At 38.6% G+C, this 18,542-nt stretch overlaps 1 long non-coding RNA gene across 2 annotated transcripts in view; it reads right to left on the reverse strand.

Moving 5' to 3' along the window:
- Positions 1-18,542, reverse strand: part of LOC125096120 (uncharacterized) — a 64,471-nt gene that overhangs the window by 15,087 nt on the left and 30,842 nt on the right. Inside the window, exon 2 of one of the 2 annotated variants that reach the window (XR_007126073.1) lies at positions 4,655-4,719. This is a non-coding gene — a long non-coding RNA (uncharacterized LOC125096120). Of the gene's footprint in view, positions 1-4,654; positions 4,774-18,542 lie in introns of those variants that run through there. The other variant, XR_007126071.1, reaches the window with a different exon arrangement.

Genomic DNA, 18,542 nt, shown 5'->3' on the forward strand with positions numbered 1-18,542 from the left:
TTTTTAACTTTCTTTCAGTGGATTTATATCAATCTTCCTATTCTGGCTTAAAAGAGTGTTAAGTCGCAGGGATTGTATTTAACAAGATTTGTTTGGGGGAATTGGATATGTACTCTAAGGGGTAATAATAATGACTTGTTTCTGTCACAGCTGTAGCCCCAGTGCCTTGGGCAGTGCCTGGGACACCATGGGGCAGAATAATTTGTGGGATGATTAAATATTGGAAGTAACAAGAACCAAAATACAAATGATGACAATGCCTATATTTTCTTTTATTCTCCTTGTTGTGATTTCCTTAGGTCTAAACCTATTTCCTTTTGATTTCAAGTTAGTTACTTGAGAGTAAATATTAATGGTGCCAATATCTTGCCATTGGTTGATGGTTCTAACCACACTGAACACTGACTTGTTAAAAAAAAAAAAGAAGAAGAAGGAAAGGGAAAAAAGGTGGCTGTTCCAGCAGCCTGGACTCCTCCAGATGGGTTCTGCCTTTAAATTTTATGGTCCTGATGATGGTTTGGTTCCAAGAGAGGTCATCTCCTATCTGGTGACTTTCCTCCAGTTTATGGGTATTTTATTAAAAGCTGTATCCGGTGGACCATCCAAAATGTCCAGCAAAAATGTCTTCCATTAAAGGTAAGGAAATGAATAACAGCATTTGGGTCTCAGAGGAGTTATTATATGCAGAGCAGAAGCCAGCTGTTCTCCATCTTTTCTGAAAATGTATCAAGAGGAAACCACTGAAATCACAGTGGGCAATATGTAAGTTGCACAGGTAGAAAAGCATGCTTAAGATAAAGGATTATGAAATAATGGAAGAAGAAAAGTTGAAGGATTTCTTCCTCTAGAGAATTTGAAGTTGAATGAGGTCATGAATGCATCAGTCTGGGCTGATTTAGCCAAAGGGCACTTGGAGGACAGAACACATACTGTAAAGTGACCTAACTCTCCCAATGTGACTTTAGACACAGGAGGATTTCCATCAAAACATAAGGATCATTATGACTATGAAGATATGCTTTTGTCTTTTTTTTAGTAACAAATTATATATTTTACTTCAGGAAAAGGAGTTAAAGGTAGAGGAGGATCCTCAGTGCTTATGTCAATTTAGCACGTAACCTTCAAAAGTTGATTTTTCTTAGACTCTTTATACCTACAAGCAAATGACCAAAGAAACTCTTAAATGAAACTCCTTGACATCTGCTAAGATTTCATTTTCTAAATATTAAAGATGTTTTACAGCTTTCATCGTAAATGGGAAGTCAGTTTCGATGCACACTGCTCCCTAAAGAAAGGGGGTTTTGGAGGACTAATCCTTTTAGTCAAATATACAGCAATGCCAGATAGACATATATGATGTGGGAAGACAAAAATTGGTCTCAGAGTCAAGAGACCCATGTTGACTTCAATTTTCTGTACCTAAATTTTTTTGTATTAGACAAACCTTGTACTCTCAGTCCCTTGTTCTTCCCCTTTAATTGCAAAACCTGGGGGTTGCTATGTCTCTCTCTAAATGTATTATAAAGATTAGATAGGATATCATAGTCCAAGTCCTGTTATACGGTAAACTTTCAATATCAATATTATTTTCCAAAAAAAAGCAGCCAAAAAAAATCATTTTTGCCTCTCTCTAACTGAAAAAAATGACACAAGTCCTTAACATCAGTCTTAACAAGTTCTCCCATTGGTGACTTATACAAAAAGAAGTTGGCTTTCAATTCCACCTCCAAACAAAACCTAAACTATTCAGACAGATTGTTCAAGTTCTCACCATGAGTGAAGCACCATCCCCTTTTCCTTGATAACATTATTTGGGGATACTGTGCAAAAACTCAAGAGAGGATACCTGTGAGATCAAAAGGACTTAGTCCATGAACAATGGGTGTCCAACCTCCATAGAATCTTGATGTTCTCAGTGTGACACAAATAAACAGAGCCACCAGACTGGAAGTAGCACCCTGAAGGGATGACAGGCAGCCCTAACCAATATAGATCATTGCCCATGACTAGAAGGGCTCCCCAAAGTTCTGGTACTCATAAGACCCTGGGACCTTTCTGTCTGGAGACCACTAGGATAGCAGACTGAATTTCCAAATGGTTCGAAGACATGAGGAATCAGGATTATATTTTTGTTAATTTAGAGGAAATAAATGCAGTATTTCTTGCACACCTGAGTTTATAGGCTAAGAGCCATACCTGTAATCAAGAGCATACTCAAGAACACATGCTCAGCCCTACACACAGAGGACCTGGGAATCTTGAGAGATGATGTGAAAAGGTAAATTTATGTCTGGAAGTCTGGGAAGGCTCCAAGGAGACAGAATTCTGAGAGATGTCCAATCAGAGAAGAAAGCGTTCATAGAAGACTGAATGGTGCATGAATTAGGTCTCAGGCAGAAGAAATGAGGTGAGGGACATTGAACTAATCTCCATATACTTGACCTATTTGGATGTAGCCATGAAACAGATACTTGTGAAAAAAGTATCATGCAGAGACTCATACTTTGTCTCTCAACTGAGTCCTGGGAATTGAGTCTTTGCCTTTCCCCCTATTCTTTACCTTAACTTTGTGTTTTATGTACCTACATTTCTTTTATCAAGGATCAGTGCAGTTGGTGATGTAGTTCACAGTAAGATATTAAATGATAGTGATACCCAGAAAAAAAAATCAAGAAATGGATAAATAAATCCATCTGGCAATGATTCCATACATTAGAATATCAGTAAGAAACTAATTTGGCTGCATTGGGCTCCTAAAGGAGTCACCTGCATGACCTAGGAATCTTACCTACTCCTAGACTACTCTTTGTCAAAATTCTCTCCGTTAGAATAACTTGGATTATTTGTTAGAACACAGATCCCTTCTTCCTACCTTAAATGTACTGAATCAGAACCTCCAAGACTAGAGGCCAAGCCTAAAAATTTTAAGTAAGCTTCCCAAGTAATCCTAATGCACAATAAACTTTGAGGAGCCCTACCTTCCAGGGCAGTGAACAATGTTTCTTTCCTGACCCTTAGCATCTTGACCATATATCTATTTGGTACATATTTCACAGCATATTTGATTGCATGTCTGTGTCATCCATGTGAACTTCGTAACAGACAAAGACAGTGAGAAAGGGACCAGGTGGGAGAACTAGAGGACATTGAGAAGGTACTATAAAAATATCAGTATACCTTAAGGATATTGGTGAAAATTTAATGAGTTTAATATATTACATGAAGTATCCAACACAAGTGTTAGCTTTATTCCTTGACACTTTGCATGAATACACCAGAATATGAGCTTTTTTAAGATTTTATTTATTTATTTGACAGAGATCACAAGTAGGCAGTGAGGCAGGCAGAGAAAGAGAGGGGGAAGCAGGTTACCTGCTGAGCAGAGAGCCCGATGTGGGGCTCGACCCCAGGACCCTGGGATCATGACCTGAGCTAAAGGCAGAGGCTTCACCCACTGAGCCACCCAGGCGCCCCTAGAAAATGAGTTCTTAAGGACAGGGACACTTCCCTGTCTTGTTCATCCTTGCCATTCTGGAAATTTGAGTAGAGACTTGGTTCTTAGCCGATGTTTGCTGCATAATCAGCTTCATGAGTGAATTCATGGTAGTAACCTTATAGTCACAGTAATTGCTACGTGACGATGCTAGTTGCCCTGAAAATGGCTTTTGAATGAATAATTGAATACATTAGTATCTGCTCATGATATGTGTTTCCTGTCTGCTTCGTCAATGCCAACAAAAAAAATTTTTTTAATAAATGGGTGCATACATAGAAGTGTATATGTATTTTAGAACACTCATAATGGACCACTCATCCTGCTCTAACTACCCCTCTGGTGTGAGTCAAAGCAAACCAAGAAATGTGGACACAGAGCTCACACATTTGTTGAAATTTATGAGCCAGAGAGGTCAGAAAGAGGAATTTGAATCTTATTGGAGATACAGAAAGCTGCTTGGAGAGGTCCAAGGGATGTAAACTGCTCAGGTAAATGACTCTGGAATTCTGTTCTACCATATCCAGTTCTACAGTTTACCCCAAATCAAGAATGTAACAGAGGAGCTCTGGCAGCTGAAGGCAGGTGGCTGCCCCAGGAATGAAGAGGACAGACTTCTTTTCTGTTTGAATGCAAATACTGTCATCTGTAGAAAAAGACAACTGGTGAGGAGAGGAAACCAAGCACATGGAGAAACCCAATGTACACATGTATATGAAGAAAGACACTGGCCTAAATAAACTAAGACTGGAAATGACCCACTTGTTGGGGGAGTTAAAAGCTGAAGTTATAGAGCCTTGGAGAGCCAGAGAGGAAATAGAAAGAGCTTTCTTTGGGGAGGCTGTGAGGCAGGAAGTAATGCCTCTGTGGATGAATGAATAGGATCATTCAGAAGCCCTGTTTGGTCCCCTTCTGCTTCATAAAGATACAACTGCTAAGGATATCCAATGGGGGCTAGTGGATGCCAAAGGCACTGTTCAATTCAGACATGTTAGCAAAAAAGTAAACCAACTCAATAAAGAATCTCAGCCAAAACAGTTTTATGAATTTGGGTAAGTAATGCCAACACATGATAGACTATATATTTTTCACTTTCCCAGGATCAGGAAGCCTTAGCTGGGGAGCTATGTTCAGATAAACCAGTTAGCTCAGAGAACTCACCTGTAGTCCAGTGAAGAGAAAGCTTAGCCATGAAAATTCTTGATATCAAGTAGCAAGGTAGAAAGCTGTCAAAATAGTAAAAGGTTTTATATTTCAGGTTAAATCACCTCTCTGTTATTTCTTCTCTGTCTGACTTTATTTTTTCTTTGGAAAAGCAATGAAAACTCATTCATATGTGGAATATAAGGAATAGCACAGAGGACCATAGGAGAAGGCAGGGAAAACTGAATGGGAAGAAATCAGAGAGGAAGACAAACCATGAAAGACTCTGCACCCCAAGAAACAAACTCAGGGTTACAGAAGGAAGGAAGGTGAGGGGATGGGGTAACTGGGTTAAGGGTATTAAGGAGTGGGCGTGATGTGATGAGTGATGAGCACTGGGTGTTACACACAACTAATGAATCATTGAACACTACATCAAAATCTAAAGATGCACTGTATGTTGGCTAATTGAACATAATTTTAAAAAAGAAAATTCTGATCTAATCACAAAATTATCTATCCACTGTTTGCAATTATATGTGTGTAGATCATGCTGGTCAAGATAAACCCTCTTTCTCTTTCTTCTGCCTTCAAATTCTGTTACCACCCATCCTTCCTGCAAAACACAATGAAGACAAGTCAACTTCAGAAATGTGCGTCCATGTGCAACAGAGACAAGATTATAGCAGTTTGTGAATGTTATTGAGATTTTGGGAGTTAGCCTTAGGGATTTGGAGTAAAAGTAGTTGTGGAAAGAAAAGAATGAGGTTTCTGTTCATTTATGTGTACAAGTTTGGAGAGTCAAATCATTTCATGAGAATTATGTATTTTCAATGTCCTGTATTACATGGCAGTATATTTTAAGATATATGAAATATTGAATGGATGAGTCACATTGTCTGATGTATAAAGTGTCTGAGATCTCTTACAGGAAATGTAGAGGATGCTGTACAGAGGATGATGTTATACAATGTACTCAAAAGTCAACCAGTAGGATAAAATAAATATCCATGAGTCCATACTGCTATAAATAAATGATTGAATAAATAAATGGGTGAAGGAGAAGGGACAAATATTTCTAACAGAAAAATTCCAAATAATGCACATAGAAAAAATCAGAGAAATATAAATTCACCATTACAACACCAGTGTTAGTGCAGGCAAAATCATGGATTAATGGCAAAATTAGAGTAAAAACTGTAAGGAAACCAGAATATTTACATAGTCTTAAGATCTCTCCCAAATATATAATAAATATATTATTTATTATAAACTGTAGTGGTTTTCCCCCCCCATCTCCACAAATTCTATGATACTTCTCTCTCCAAGATGTATTTAATTCCCTTCTCCTCTAGTGTCCATTAAACTTAGTGACTCATTTCTAACAAACCGAATATCAGAAAAGAAAAACAGTAACCTGGCAGATACTACCTTATCCAAGTAAGGTAATAAGTAACCACCTTCACCAGTAATAAGTCATATTGGTATCATGTAGATGCTAGTAAGATATAATAAAGGAGCGCTTCACCTCTGTGGTATTCTTCCAAAAAATATGTAACTCCTAGTCAATGAGAAAACAACAAACACAAATTGGAAGACACAATAACAAGATACCTGTCTAGTACTCTTCATCTTAACAAAGAGGTAACCCATGGAATGGGAGAAGATATTTGCAAATGGCATTACAGACAAAAGACTGATATCCAGGATCTATAAAGAATTTCTCAAACTGTACACACATGAAAGAGATAATCATGTCAAAATATGGGCAGAAGATATGAACAGACACTTCTCCAATGAAGACATACAAATGGCTATCAGACACATGAAAAAATGTTCATCATCACTAGCCATTAGGGAGATTCAAATCAAAACCACATTGAGATACCACCTTACACCAGTTAGAACAGCCAAAATTAACAAGAAAGTAAACAACGTGTGTTGGAGAGGATGTGGAGAAAGGGGAACCCTCTTACACTGTTGGTGGGAATGCAAGTTGATGCAGCCACTTTGGAAAACAGTGTGGTGATTCCTTAAGAAATTAAAAATAGAGCTTCCCTATGACCCTGAAATTGCACTACTGGGTATTTACCCCACAGATACAGATGTAGTGAAAATAAGGGCCATCTGTACCCCAATGTTTATAGCAGCAATGGCCATGGTTGCCAAACTGTGGAAAGAACCAAGATCCCCTTCAACAGACGAATGGATAAGGAGATGTGGTCCATATACACTATGGTGTATTATGCCTCCATCAGAAAGGATGAATACCCAACTTTTGTATCAACATGGACAGGACTGGAAGAGATTATGCTGAGTGAAATAAGTCAAGCAGAGAGCATCAATTATCACATGGTTTCACTTATTTGTGGAGCATAAGAAATAACACAGAGGACATGGGGAGATGGAGAGGAGAAGGGAGTTGGGGGAAATTGGAGGGGGAGATGAACCACGAGAGTCTATGGACTCTGAAAAACAATCTGAGGTTTTTGAAGGGGCGGGGGGGGGTGGGAAGTTGGGTGAGCCTGGTGGTGGGTATTATGGAGGGCACGTATTGCATGGAGCACTGGGTGTGGTGCATAAAAAAATGAATTCTGGTACACTGAAAAGAAATTTAAAAAATAAAAAATTAAGGAGCCTCTTTGTCCTAGCGGCTTTCAAGAGATTATACCTAAAATTATGATTCCTCAATTTGACTATCAGGTGCCTTGATGTTTTTCTGGAATCTATAATCTTGGGTGGAGACCGTTCGGCCTCTAGTACATGAATGCTTGTTCCATTCACGAGATTGGGAAAATTTTCATGAAGAACTTGTTCCACTATATCTTCTAGACTTCTTTCTTTCTCCTCCCCTTCAGAGATTCCAATAATTCTGACGTTGGAATGTTTCAGGGCGTCATTTATTTCCCTGATTCTGTTTTCATGGTTTCTAAGCTGTTTGTTCCAGGCTTCCTCCTGATCCTTTCTCTCTGTTTGTCCTCCAGATCACTAATTCTATCTTCTGTCTCAGTTACCCTAGCTTTGAGAGAATTTAGATTAGATTGGAACTCATTGAGAGCTTTGTGAACCTCAGCCCTGGTAGCTTTTAGCTCTGCCCTAACATTGTGAACATCCTGTCTGGTCGCTTTCAGCTCAGCCCTAATCAATTCCATTTGGTCATCCATGGCTTTCTCCAACCTAGCTATTGCCTGGATAATTGTTAGCCTGAATTCTCTTTCTGACATTGTCTATGTTGATAGCTGTTAGCTCTGTTGCAGAAGGTCCATCCTCTGTATTTTTCTTCTGTTGGACATTCCTCCTCCTAGTCATTTTGGTGAGAGATGACTGAACAGATGTAGCTGGTTGCATCGACCGGGGTGCAGTCTGGGTGCACCCTGGAACACTTCTGAGCAATCAGGATTCCCCACCCAAATGAGAGAAAAAAGAAAAGAAAAAGAAAAAAGAGAGAGAGAGAGAGAGAGACAGGAAAGAAAGGGAAGATGAAAGAGAAGGTTCAGCCCAAATGGGCCCCAAGGTAGGATTTATGAGGTATACAAACAAAAACAGACAAACAAAAAGACTGATAAAAGTATATAACAAGAGAAAAACAATATATATATGCAAATAAAGGAAGAACCTTGTCGACAAGAACCCCAAGTGTAAGATTTATATACTATCAGGACAAACACAGAAACACTGGTGGAAGAAAAAGATGGGAGAGTGGTTATAAATTCTCAGTGTGGGCGAGGAAGGTTGTTTTGATTCTTCCTGGATGTATCTTGATATCTTTGTTAAAGGACTCAACTTTCCTAGGCTAAAGGGGGATTAAAAATTGGTTTACCGGGGCACCTGGGTGGCTCAGTGGTTAAGCCTCTGCCTTCAGCTCAGGTCATGATCTCAGGGTCCTGGGATTGAGTCCCACATCGGGCTCTCTGCTCTGCAGGGAGTCTGCTTCCTCCTCTCTCTCTCTCTGCTTGCCTGTCTGCCCACTTGTGATCTCTCTCTGTCAGATAAATAAAATCTTTAAAAAAAAAAAATTGGTTTACCTATAGGGGTAGTATTGATTGGGGAAAGGGGATTACTTTGAAGTTTAACTCTATATGAATATTAGAAAATAAAAATAAAAAAGGAATAAACTAGACTAAACTAAACTAAAATTTTAAAAAATTCAAAAAATAGAAATACAAAAGAAAAACACAGGTATACATATCAAAAAGTTCAGGTTAGAAGGTTATTATGAATTTGATGTACTGGACAGCTCGCTGTGATGGTAAATAGGTTAAAAAATTATCTATATATCAAAAGCTTCTTCACAGCAAAGGAAACAGTCAAGAAAACAAAGAGGCAACCCACGGAATGGGAGAAGATATTTGCAAATGACAGTACAGACAAAAGATTGATATCCAGGATCTATAAAGAACTCCTCAAACTCAACACACACAAAACAGATAATCATATCAAAAAATGGGCAGAAATATGAACAGACACTTCTCCAATGAAGACATACAAATGGCTATCAGACACATGAAAAAATGTTCATCATCACTAGCCATCAGGGAGATTCAAATTAAAACCACATTGAGATATCACCTTACACCAGTTAGAATGGCCAAAATTAGCAAGACAGGAAACAACATGTGTTGGAGGGGATGTGGAGAAAGGGGAACCCTCTTACACTGTTGGTGGGAGTGCAAGTTGGTTCAGCCTCTTTGGAGAACAGTGTGGAGATTCCTCAAGAAATTAAAAATAGAACTTCCCTATGACCCTGCAATTGCACTACTGGGTATTTACCCCACAGATACAGATGTAGTGAAAATAAGGGCCATCTGTACCCCAATGTTTATAGCAGCAATGGCCATGGTTGCCAAACTGTGGAAAGAACCAAGATGCCCTTCAATAGACGAATGGATAAGGAAGATGTGGTCCATATACACTATGGAGTATTATGCCTCCATCAGAAAGGATGAATACTCAACTTTTGTAGCAACATGGACAGGACTGAAAGAGATTATGCTGAGTGAAATAAGTCAAGCAGAGAGAGTCAATTATCAAATGGTTTCACGTATTTGTGGAACATAACAGATAGCATGGAGGACATGGGAAGTTAGGAGAAGGGAGTTGGGGAAAATTGGAAGGGGAGGTGAACAATGAGAGACTATGGACTCTGAAAAACAATCTGAAGGGTTTGAAGAGGTGGGGGGGTGGGAAGTTGGGGGAACCAGGTGGTGGGTATTAGAGAGGGCACGGATTGCATGGAGCACTGGGTGTGGTACAAAAACAATGAATACTGTTATGCTGAAAATAAATTTAAAAAAATGATTTAAAAAAAATTTTTAAAAGAAACTAGAAAAGAAAAACAAATTAAAACCAAAGTAAGCAGAGAAAAGGAAATAACAAAGAATATGACCTAACTCAAGGAAGTACAAAACTGAAAAATAATAGCAAAAAACAATAAAACCAAAAGCTGGTTCTTTGAGAATGTCAATAAAACACAATTACCTATATTAGGAATGAAGAAGGTAACATTTTTTCAGATTCTATGGATATTAAGAGGATAATAAGAGAATGTTATGAACAACTTCATTTGAATGATTTTGATAAATTTGATGAAATGGAGAAATTCCTTGAAATGCAAAAACTATCAAAGTGCATTCAAGAAGAAATAACCTGAAGAGCTCTCTATCTATTAAAAAATAATGTATTGGTGGCTAAACATTTTCCCCCAAAGGAAACTCTAAGCATAATCATCTTCCCTGGTGAAATCTACTAAACATTTAAGGAAGAAAGAATACCAATTCTACCCAATCTCTTGCAAAAATTTGAAGAGAAGGGAATATTTTTCAATTCATTTCACTAAGCTAGCATGACCCAGATACCAAAACCATAGTAAGACATTACTTAGCAGTAAATTTTTTTTAAAGATTTATTTATTTATTTATTTACTTGACAGAGAGAGGGAGAGATCACAAGTAGGCAGAGAGGCAGGCAGAGAGAGGGGGAAGCAGGCTCCCTGTTGAGCAGAGAGCCCGATGTGGGGCTCGATCCCAGGACCCTGAGATCATGACCTGAGCCGAAGGCAGAGGCTTAACCCACTGAGCCACCCAGGCGCCCCTTAGTAGTAAAATATTAAAGTTTTGTCCCTAATATCAAAACCAAAACAATACATCTATTCTCAGCACTTCTATTCCATATTTGATTGGAAGTTCTAGCCAGTATAATAAGGCAAGAAAAATAAATTAAAAACACCTAGAGTATATCTTTATTATAAAGGAAGAAGTAAAAAATCATCTTTATTTGCAGATGACATGATTATGTAGAAAATCCCTTGGAATCTACACACACACACACACACACACATACACACACAAATAGTAAAACTTATGAGTTTGCAAGAAACAAAATGAATATACAATATTGTATTCTTATATATTAGCAATGTACAATCAGAAGTGAGATTAAGAAATAATGCCATTTATAACAGCATCAAAAAATATCAAATACTAAGGCATAGATCTGAGAAAATACATGCAAGGCCTATACCAAAAAACATTGCTGAGAGAAATTCAAGAAAAATAAATGGAGCTGTATACCTTGTTCATGGTTCAGAAGACTCAATATTATCAAAATATCAATTCTTTCCCAAATTTGCCTATAGATTCAATGTGTTTCAAATCAAAATCCCAGCAGACTATTCTGTAGAATTCAGAGTTTATTATTTGTTTAAAAATTTATTATTATTATAATAGCAAGCTTTTTTTGAAATTTATATGGAACTGTAAAAAAAGAAAAAGAAAACAGAATTAGATGCCCAACACTACCTGACTTCAAGACTTACTATAAAGCTAAAGTAATCCATCCAGTATCATTTTAGCATAAAGATAGACACATGGATCAATAAAACAGAAGAGAAGTTCACAAATAGACCCATATGTATGTGAACTGATTTTTGACAAGGTACAATATCAATCTGGTAGAGAAAATATAATCTTTTCAATAAATGATGTTGAAACAATTGGATACCCATATATAAAAAAAAAAACTTTGATTCATACTGTATGCCTTACACAAAAAAATTAACTTAAAATGTATCATTGACCTTAATTTAAGTGTGGAATGATAAAACTTTTAGAAGAAAATACAGAGAAAAAATTTGTGATAAATACTTAAATACAACACCAAAAGTGAGACCCATTAAAAAAAATGTGATAAATTAGACTTCATCAAAATTTAAAAACTCTATACTTTGAAAGACACAGTTAAGGGAATACAAAGACAAGTGATAGACTGGAAGCAAATATTTTCAAATCACTACCTTGTAAAGGAATTGTATCCAGACTCAGTAGAGGACTCTCAAATTCATTAATAAAAATAAAAATTGTAAATGGACAAAAGATTGAAAGACATTTCACCAAAAAAGATATACAAATGGAAAATAGGTGCATGAAAAGATGCCAAGTTAATCATTAGTCTTTATGCAAATTAAAATGCTAACTAACTTAATGCCAATTAAAACCACAACTTACTGTTACACTATCATTAGAATGGCTAAAATTCAAGACTGATCCTATCAAGTGTTGACACTGCTAATGGAAATATAAAATGGTACAATCACTGTGGTAATCAATTTGGCAGTTTAAAAAATTAAACATATGATTCAGTCACTCTAATTCCACTCTTAGATATTTACCAAAGATAGATTAAAGCATATATCTATATAAAGATTTGTATATAAGTGTTCATATTAGCTTTATTATAATAACCAAAAACTATAACAACTCAAACATCCATGAAAAGATGAATAGATAAACAAATCATATTATATCCATACAATGGACTCTGCTCAGCAATAAAAAAAAACAAAATAAAATAAATAAAACAACAACAACAACAACCAAAACCTAAAGGTAGGCTATTGATAGCCACATTATCATGAATGAATTAAAAAAAAAGAAAGCCTGAGTAAAAGAAGACAAACAACAAAGAGAACATACTGTAAATTTCCATTTATATAGCATTCTAGAAAGTGTAAATTTATCTATAGTAGGAAAAGTAGCTCAGTGGCTTCCTAAGGATGAGGTAAATGTACAAAGGCACCACCAGAAATTTTTGAGGGTAAAGATATGTTGATAATCTTGATTGTGGTGATGGTTTCATGGGTGTATATGTTTGTCAAAACTTACCAATTTATAACTTTAAACACATGTAATTTGTTGAATGTCAATTATATCTCAATTTAAGAAAGAAAAATATATACAGAATAATTACCAGCCAACTTTCACAGAGCTAAAAAAAAAATTAGCTATGAAAAGATGTATTAAACAGAGTTCTAGGTGAAATACTTAGCACTCTGGTACACTTTGAGCATATAACCATGGCAAAAAATTCTCGGATGCTCTGCTTCCTATTTTAGATTGTCCTTTATGCAGACACTGGACATATCTGCTACTCCATTTATATTTCCCTAACCCCTGTTAGTCCCTTCTCTGGCCCCAGTACACAGGAATGCTCAGGGCTCCACCTGGTGCCTGCCTTAATGTGAGGTATCTATAGAAAGATGGAAAATCCTGAAGGATATGCTCCCTGGGTATTGTGGATTATTCCAGAAAGATGATGCTGCTAAGATGGCACACCAGCTGATAGCTGTCTACTGTAAGTTGGTAGGAGGATTAACACCATCCCAGAAGTATGACTCTAAGAATATACCGGAAACAGCTGCTGGAACATGGGCTTAAACCTTGCAATGATAAGAGACCAACAAATTCCAGCCAATACACTGCAGCATCTACTGTTGGATAAACTTAGCACAACGGTGGCATTGCTTACTCATGTTGGTATTCTGGCCTGTGGAAACATCCTAAGAATCTGGGCAGAGTTGTCTGTCGATTTAAACCCTGATGAACTGGAATGTGAGAGGAATGAAGGGGCCCACACCCATTTAGGATCTGTACCCAGGAAGCCTGCACAATTTACGGTGACCTCCACATCCTTGAACTCAGAGCAGTCTACATCTATCCCACTATTTGCAACAGTCAATGTATCAGGCATTGCCTGGTGCCCGACACTGTTACCCAGTGTGAGAACGCAGCTCTTGCAGTGAAATTTATCCTCACATATTCATTCATTCATACAATAAATATCCATTAAGTTTCTACAATGGCAAAAGAGTGTGTTGCATACCGAGGTTACCAGGATGATGAAGACAAGCATTACCCTCATGGAGGTGAATTTCAAAAAGGGGAGAGAGACATTAAATAATAATACACAGTAAGTTATCTAATCATAATTGTGGCAAGAATGAAAGTTACAGGTGGCATCAGAACCAATTCAGAGGAACCTGAGGAGTCTGAAGGATGGGGAAACTTTCTGGAGAAAGGGACATCAAAGCTGAGATCTCAGAAGTGAATAAGAGTTATCTGGGGGAATCAGAGGAGAGCATCCCAGGCTGTGGGAGAGGAGAGAAAGGCACAGGAATTTACGAGGAAGCCAGAGGAGCTGGAGCAGAGAAAGAGAGAGGTAGACAGAGGCCTCTTAATGAAGGTCTTGTAGGCTGTGCGAAAGATTTGGGGAAAATGGAAAGCCATGGAAGGATTTGTATTTTACCATCTTTGTTAGATTGCAAACTCCCTATAATATGAGGATTATATCAATTCAACAGAAAGTAGCCTAGCCACCCAGAAAATTCCACCTGCAAGCAATTAATAATAAACATTTATTCAGGGTCATCTAGGATACTTACCTGGGATTAACTACTTTAAAATCTTGTCTAAAATGTCTGATTTCACCTTTATGTTTTTGTAATTGCATACCAGGTTTTTTTTTTCTTTATTTAAATTCAATTTAGTTAACATGTAGTATATTATTAGTTTCAGGGGTAGAATTTAGTGATTCATCAGTTGCATATAACACTCAGTGCTCATTACATCAGTGCCCTCCTTAATGCCCATCACCCAGTTACCCCATCCCCCAACGCTCCTCCCCTCCAGCAGCCCTCAGTTTGCTTCCTAGAGTTCACCGTCTCTTATGATTTGCCTCCCTCTCTGTTTTCATTCCTTCCCTCCCCCTATGTTGATCTGTTTTGTTTCTTAAATTCCACATGTGAGTGAAATGATATGACAATTGTTTTTCTCTATCTGATTTATTTCGCTTAGCATAATACACTCTAACTCCATCCACATCTTGGACTCCTTTCACATTTTGGCTGTTATGGACATTGCTGCTATAAAATTGGGGTGCATGTGCCCCTTTGACTGATTCCACCTTCTAATTTCATTTGGTGTAGTAAATTAAACCTCAACAAATCTTTCTTTGCTGATTAAGTAGCTGGCAGAAGAAATCCAAGTCACTTACTATCTGGAAATTAGAGTGATAGAATCCCAGAGTTGGGGAAGAAAGAACTGATCCATGCCTGCACATCAGAAGAGGCTTGCCTAGGGTTGCACAGGGAAGAAGAAAGAACCAGGGCAGAATCTGGGCATCTCAGGCCCTAACCCAAATGCTTATGACCCTGTGATGGTCCTTAAAGGCTGTGATCTGGTTTTGCTTTCTTTTTACTTATGACTCTTCAAAGGCAGAAAACAAAGTTACTAGAGAGTTCAAGATTGTTGGATCCCAGGGAACTCAGGTTGTTTTTAGAGATGTTTTAGGTAGAAGAGCTGAAGTGGCATTGGGGAGAACAAAATTAAAATTGACTCTTCACCAAACACAACTCCGGGTACTTACAAACACACTTTTTCCTCTCCCTAACCCCGTAAGTTAGAATTATTAGCCTTGTGTTACAGATGAGGAAACTGAGTCTCATAGAAGCTTACCCAAGCCCACAAAGATAGCAAGTGACTTGAGAAAGAAATCTGAAATTCTAACCCAGGTCAGTATGGCTCAAAAGCAGTATTCCCTCTCTTATCTCATGCAGACTCCCAGACTGACTGGGTTCTGGGCCCACACACTGATACATGACCTTACCTTTCAGGGAACTTGACCACTACCTGGGGTTGCCCTAAAATGCAGGACCTCAAAAGCTTGCCACATTCCTGGGAGATACTGATCTCCAAAGGGCTCTTTGGGACCTTTGACCCCGGGGAATGTGACATTCAGCATCTGGAGTAAAATGGTGTGCAGGATGTTAGACCCAAAGCAAGACATGACAAAGACATGGAAAAATCTCCCTACCACCCTTTCCCTCAGAGGGGTTTGGTTCTTATCTTATTAGAACCTTCTTACCTGTCTAGAAGCTTGTCCCTGTCCTGCCACTAAAAGTGAACCTTCTGCAACACTCAGCTGGTCTCCTGTATGCTCAAGAAATAAGGTATTTCTGTCTTCGTCTCTGTCTGTCTCTAAGCTCTGTCATCTTTGGCTTCCCTAGAAGCAGTACAGGTCATGCTGAAATGCTTTTTCTTGAGAAGAGCGAGCAAGGGACAAAACATGTGTCATTCCCAGAAAGAAAATGAATCATGTGTCCTCTGATTACTTGGAAATATCTGATTTCTCTTTCCAAGAGAAAGGGTTGCAACTGTGTTCCTTGGGTGGTTCAGAAAGGAACAAAATGTGTTTTTCTCTTTTATCTAAAGAATATGTCTCAGCACTTTTTTCCATTCAAACTTCAGAGTGAGAAGGTAATTGCATTACCATTCACCCTCCCAGGAATCTATAAGCAGCCTGGGACCAATACTTATGGTCTCATATCAAAAATATAACTTGGCTTTGGAACTAAGCTCCAAACCCAACCACCTAGTGATCAAGACAAAGCCTTCCAAATTGAGTCCTTCTCCCATTCCCTCCCACTCCAGGGTCCACAAAAATTGGAATACAGGTAGAAACTAAAAAGGGTCAAGTTAGAAGTTTGAGCAAAAATCAATCATTAGGGATGAATTCCTGGAAGCAAAAGAAAAGGAAAAGCAGTGTGCAATCACAGAAAAAGCATTGGTTAAGGAGTAAGGCATGGCAGGATTTGTTTGTAGCTTTGGCATCCACTATCCAGATGACAGTAGGCAAGATACTTTACCCTTCCAGGTCTTTGACTCTTCTCCCATGATATGAAAATGTCTGGCTTGACCTTTAAAGTTACTCTGCTAATGACATTGGCTATATCTGTTGTCTTATAAGCTGGGAGATTGGAAGGGAAAAGATGCAGAAAGAGCATATGGAAGCAGATGGAACTTCAGAATAAATAGAGTAACAAGAGAACCATGTTTGACACTCAACAAGAAGAACACCTAGAAAATAGAGGCTAAGAAGATCATGCAAAAAGGAAAATATTTTGGAATCCGATAAATCAATCATGTTGGTTCAACTTGCAACTGGATAAGACCCAAGACAATTTGTATGGATGCCAAAGGCTGGCAGAAGAGAGAGTAGAAAGAGAAGACTAAGCTGCCTCCCTGTCTTCCCATCTGCTATGGGCCCTAGAACTCCCATCTTTCTACCAGGCAGATAGAGACACCCAGCTAGCACAAAGGAAATATCTACCCAAGTCTCGTGGCTGGCTAAGAAGACGAGCTTTCCTCTGTAAATGTTAAGTATTGTGATTTGACTAAGGAGGCATGAGCCTGGCCTGAGACTTCTGAACCAGTGACTAGAAAGACCTTGCATTTAGTGTAAACTTAGAATGACAAAACAGGGTGGAATGGTGGGTGGGGTGGGGAAAAGGAGAAAGAGAAAATGGATGAATATAAATTACCTCTGGAGGTAATTGTTGACTGCTTGTGGGAATATTGTGACTCAAGTTCAGAGGGCAGGAAGGACAAGGAGACTCACATTCTCAAGGGTACAGAGTGGCTTTGCTAATTGGCCTTGGGCTGGCCCATCAGTGACTCTTTAGCTGCCCCAAGCTTGGCAAGGCTGACCATGACTTGCTACTGGAAGGAGATTTGGTGGGATTTATGAAACTAGCTAAGGGGCTGTTCTTGGCAAGCCAAAGCTATAAATGTATAATACTTTATCTCCTGCAGGGATGTTTTCAAGCAAAGGGAAGACGGGAAATGTCTGCATCAAGTAAAAACCCCAGCCACTGGTCAAGGAGAGTGGCCTCTCTTTGGAGCTACATCAAAGGGATGGTTCTGTCTGCTCCCTGTGGCCTCTGTGGATCCTGCCCTGGGAGTTCAAAAGTTTACTTGGAGCCAAATAGAGAAGGAAGCACACCCACTCCCAGTGTTCTCCCAGGATTGTCAAGAGGAGGTTGTGCTGGGACTGCTGGAAAAACCACCATTGCCCCCTCCCTAGCTCCCTTTCCTCAACATTTCTTCACCCTCAATATAAAATGTTAGTGCTTCAGTGGCACTGAAGCATGACGAAGTCAAAACACTGGACCAATAGTCTGCAACTGAAGAGCTACAGGGCCTGCAGAATGTCATTTCCCCTCTCCAAGTTCATTTTCTTATAAAGTGAGAGGGTCGAAGCTGAATTAAAAGCATTCTTAGTGATCCCCTCCAGTGACCACAGTAAGGCAGAATTGGCTTTTCAAGCTCAGAAAAAAAAAAAAAAGAAATTTCTTGTGCAAGAGAATTCCATTTAGAATTTGATACAAATCCCACTCCTTCTCTAAGTCACTTCTAACTGGCCATGCTCTGGTGAATGAGACCAGCTGGGATGCAACAGGAAACACAAACTAATTTCCTGAGGGCCACCTGAGGAAGCTTGTCTCATCCTTGATGCCATCTTCTCAGAGTCTATAAGAACAGACAACCTGTTCTTAATTTTCTAGAGGATGTTGCAACTTCATCCCAGACATTATGTTCTTCCTTTCTCTCTCATCCTTAGGGACACGTCATTGAAAATAAAGTGCCTAAAGCCAAGGCTGCAAAAGCCCATACAGAAACTGTGTAAATTAGAAAAAGACAAGCCCATGCCAGAGCAAAAAGCTTAGGGAGTGTTGCACAGAAGGGATGTCATCTCTCATTTGACTTAGTTGGCTGGAGGCTCCCATACAATCTTG

Source organism: Lutra lutra, chromosome 3 (assembly GCF_902655055.1).
Source record: "Lutra lutra chromosome 3, mLutLut1.2, whole genome shotgun sequence".
In the NCBI taxonomy this organism is placed as follows: domain Eukaryota; kingdom Metazoa; phylum Chordata; class Mammalia; order Carnivora; family Mustelidae; genus Lutra; species Lutra lutra.